Here is a 4,192-nt window from a genome sequence, read left to right as displayed (position 1 = left end):
AACTCTCTCTCTCTCTCTCTCTCTCTCTCTCCCACCCCCACCTAGTGTCAGCCTCCGGGTCCTAAAGGCGAACTGAATGCGTCCTCATTAGCGTTAACATTGGCAGAAGCAGAAACAGAGCCGGCATTGATTAGACAGAAATTACCCGGATGTCGTCATCTGTTCGGCGACAAAACGAGTTGCGCGAGCATGATCGCATAATTCCAGATGTGTAGCGCCAACACTAAGCATGAGGTGTGGGTATCTAGGAACAGCTGTCCATCACAGACTTTTCATTTCATTGTCTGTACTGCTTATTCGATCTATACTCGGGTCACGGGGAGCCTGTGCCTATCTCAGGAGTCATCGAGCATCAAGGCAGGATACACCCTGGACGGAGTGCCAACCCATCGCAGGGCACACACACACACACACACACACACTCATTCACTCATGCAATACAGGCAATTTAGAGACTCCAATTAGCCTAGAAGCATGTCTTTGGTCTGTGGGAGGAAACCAGAGCACCTGGAGGAAACCCACCAAGCACGGGGAGAACATGCAAACTCCACACACACAGTGAGTGGAAGCGAGACTCAAACCCAGGACCCTGGAGGTGTGAGGCGAATGTGCTAAACACCGTGCCGCCACCCGTCACGGACATTTAAAACTGAATTTGTTTTGATTGGAAAACAATTAGAAATTTGATTACAATTATGACAATTAACTAACAAGAGAAATCGAAAAATTAGAACAGTGAATTTTATGCAAGGGAAAGTGGCTATAGCAAAGTGTGCTTAATGACTTTGAGATCTTTTACTTATCAAAATGTGTGAAAAAGGAAACTGAAAGATTGCAATACTATGCAATTTTATCAGATTTGAAAGTAATAGATGTTATACTATAGCATAGTTGAATGCCGGAACCTGATAGCGCAGATGGTGTATATTATATTAGTATAACAGCACAGGTCAGAAAGTAGTTCCGGCTCATACATAAATGATGGGTTACAATTAATTTGCTTTTTCTAATATGTCTTTGCTTCTATATGAAGGAGGATCCACATAATCCAAGGCTAATAATACAGAGTTGAACCCAGAACCTGGAACCTAGGACTACGTATGTGGTGATGTTTTTTGCTAGGAGGAATTTATTTATTGTGACAGAAGAGTTTATGCTTTCTGGTTTCGTGGTAAAACGGCAAGCTGTTGTTGTTTTTAAGAGAGAGAGAGAGAGAGAGAGAGAGAGAAGCTGGTGAGGGAATGCCTGTTTATTGCTGCTATAGCACAAGTGATAAGTGCTAACATGTCTCTTAGATGTTCCACTGAACTTAATCAAACTTCAAATCATTAAAAAGCATACAATGCTGTTTATTAATAAATTGAACTTTGGAGTTGTTGGCAAATTGCTGTGGTGTAGGTGGTGGGGTGGTGGATTCAGTGACACACACAGCATGCATTATTTTCCTATAACAACGTGTTGTGTATTATTTCTTACGGAAAGATGAATTGTGCATTTGCTAAAAATGGAGTTAACACTTATGGGGTCTTGGAGACACCAGGGCCTGTTGAACGTTTTACAGAACATAACTTTTTTTACTGTCTTTTAATTGCATTTTTGCTTGTTCTTTTAACAGAACGACTGCCTTTGAAAAGTCACTGGACATGACCGTGGCTTGTTTTTCCGCTTTGACAGTTCACTGAAAATATGATTATATTTAACAACATGGAAATGTTTGTATTTTAATTGTATTTTTAATCTTGCTTTGTCATTAACTTCCTGTAAGGATCACGTTGGGTAAGGAGCCAGTTTAACAATCACGGCCATCAGCCGTCTGTTTGAACACATCTAACGCTGTGCTAGCTACATGGGATTTCTTCACACAGGGAATGTCACACTTTGATGTACTGTACCATATTGAACACAAGTCTAACAGACTCAGTTTGGAATCAGATGGAGTCTGTCAAAATGTCTGCACTGCAGTCAGCAAAAAAAAAAAAACGTTAAATCTCGCTTTAAACCTCTGTGGGGTAACCAGATATTAAAATGCTATAACCTTGCATGTGGTTGAGATAACATGCAAAGGAGAGGCATGTTTATGTATAGGAAAGTCTGTCGTATACAGAACTTTATATAAAAAAAGATGTCAAAATTTGAATCGTGCTGAAAGTTTTCTCAGGCTGCCATATAATTATAATAACTGCGTACAAGCTTGATACTAACTTCAGGAGATGATTCCTGAGAGAAATACTGTAGAGAAAATGATTAATTCACTATATGGCCAAACGTTTGTAGACACCTGACCTTCACACTTATATGTGACTCTCCCAAACTGCTGCCAACCATTGTAATGTCAAAAGAATATCTTTTTGTGCTGTAGCATTACAATTTCCCTTCACTGGAAATAAGAAACTCATATCAAATCCAAGAGTTGGCAAAATAAGTTCACGTTATCCAGGTGTCCGCATACTTTTGGACATACAGTATATGCTTTTGGGGTTTTTTATCTGTATATTTGTTCATGTATAGCCCAAAGCAGTTTGCTGCAGTAGTAAGTAATAGATCACTTCCATATTTCATCATTGCTCTGAAATGTGCTCCCAAAATATTTGGTGCAAGGAGGGTTAAGACTTGGCTTCAGACAAAACACTTGAATACTATATGGGTTGAAAGCACTCTCCAGTGACATTTATCCCACAATTGTGCATGGTTTGTTTCTGATCATTCGCTGGAGACTTGCAGTCCTGCACCATTTGTCACTGTCAGCTGTCAGCTCTGTGGTTAGATTGTATTCCAGTTCATTTTGGATCAAAATATCTGCATCTGCTGTCACCTAAATTTACTATTATGTCTGTGGAGCCACACAGTCGACTGTCTATAATGCAGAGGATTAAACCGTGGACAGTGTTAATGGGAAGTTATTTAAACCAGTGCCTTCTGTCTAAGACTTACTATATACATCCATAGTGTATCTTTATTAAACAGGTGTATTTTAATAATATTTTTTCCTGTCTGGTATTTGACCTTGTTTACTGCTGTGGAAGCTTACTATTTACTGAAGTACTTCATAGTATCCATAACAATAAAGAGGTTTTACTTCTAGGTAAATATGTTACTGCTTTGGATTTACTGTGTCACTTCATGATAACTCTTACTACTATGGTTTTACTGAAGACCTTCTTGGTAAATATGACTTTGGTTTTATCGTGGTTCTACTTGGTAAATATGTCACTACTATGGCTTTACTGTGGTACTTCTTGGTAAATAGGTCACTAATGTTCTTATACTGTGGTACTTCTTGGTAATTATGACACTACTATGGCTTTACTGTGGTACTTCTTGGTAACTATGTCTCTACTATAGTTTAACTATTGTATTTCTGGGTAAATATGATACTACTATGGCTTTACTATGGTACTTTTTGGTAATTGTGTCATTATTATGGCTTTACTGTGGCACGTCTTGTTGAGTCACTATTGTTATTGTACTGTGGTACTTCATAGGTAATTATGACACTACTTTGGTTTTACTGTGGTACTTCCTGGTAACTATGACACTACTATGGATTCACTCTGGTACCTCTTGGTATCTGTGTCACCACTTTGGTTTTACTGTGGTACTTCTTGGTAAATATGACACTATAATTGCTTTGCTGTGCTTCTTTTTTTGTTAATATGACACTACTATTGGTTTACTGTGGTATCTCCTGGTAAGTGACACCACTATGGTTCTACAGTGGTTTTAACGTGGTACTTCTTGGTAACTATGACACTAATATTGTTACTATGGTTTTTTCTGGCAATTATGACATTAACAACATTATTTATTATTAATTATGACGTTAGTATTTCTATGTTACTTTGTGGTAACTATGATGCTTCAATGGTTTTACTGTGGTACTTCTTGGTATTATGTAGTAAGTATTACGCTAGGGTTAATAAGTGTTTTTTTGGTACACTATGCGACATCCCACTTTATCTCTGGCTACAAGCAGTCAGGTTGCACAGCTCAAATTTGCTTGATTTTCTGCCTCCAGTGAAAGCAAACCTCATTCTAATCCCCAGAGTAAAAGCAAACATTATTACATCTTTATTACTGACATTAAAATAGAATCTAGATCTAGAAGTGTAGTTAGTTAACTACTTGCTACCAAGAAAGCAATCTGTCACTGGCCTAATATCTATTCTAGGCTTCCCTATAAAACATTGAGCCA

This window comes from Hemibagrus wyckioides, linkage group LG19, assembly GCF_019097595.1.
Source record: "Hemibagrus wyckioides isolate EC202008001 linkage group LG19, SWU_Hwy_1.0, whole genome shotgun sequence".
Classification (NCBI taxonomy): Eukaryota; Metazoa; Chordata; class Actinopteri; order Siluriformes; family Bagridae; genus Hemibagrus; species Hemibagrus wyckioides.
This window is presented reverse-complemented; position numbering follows the sequence as displayed.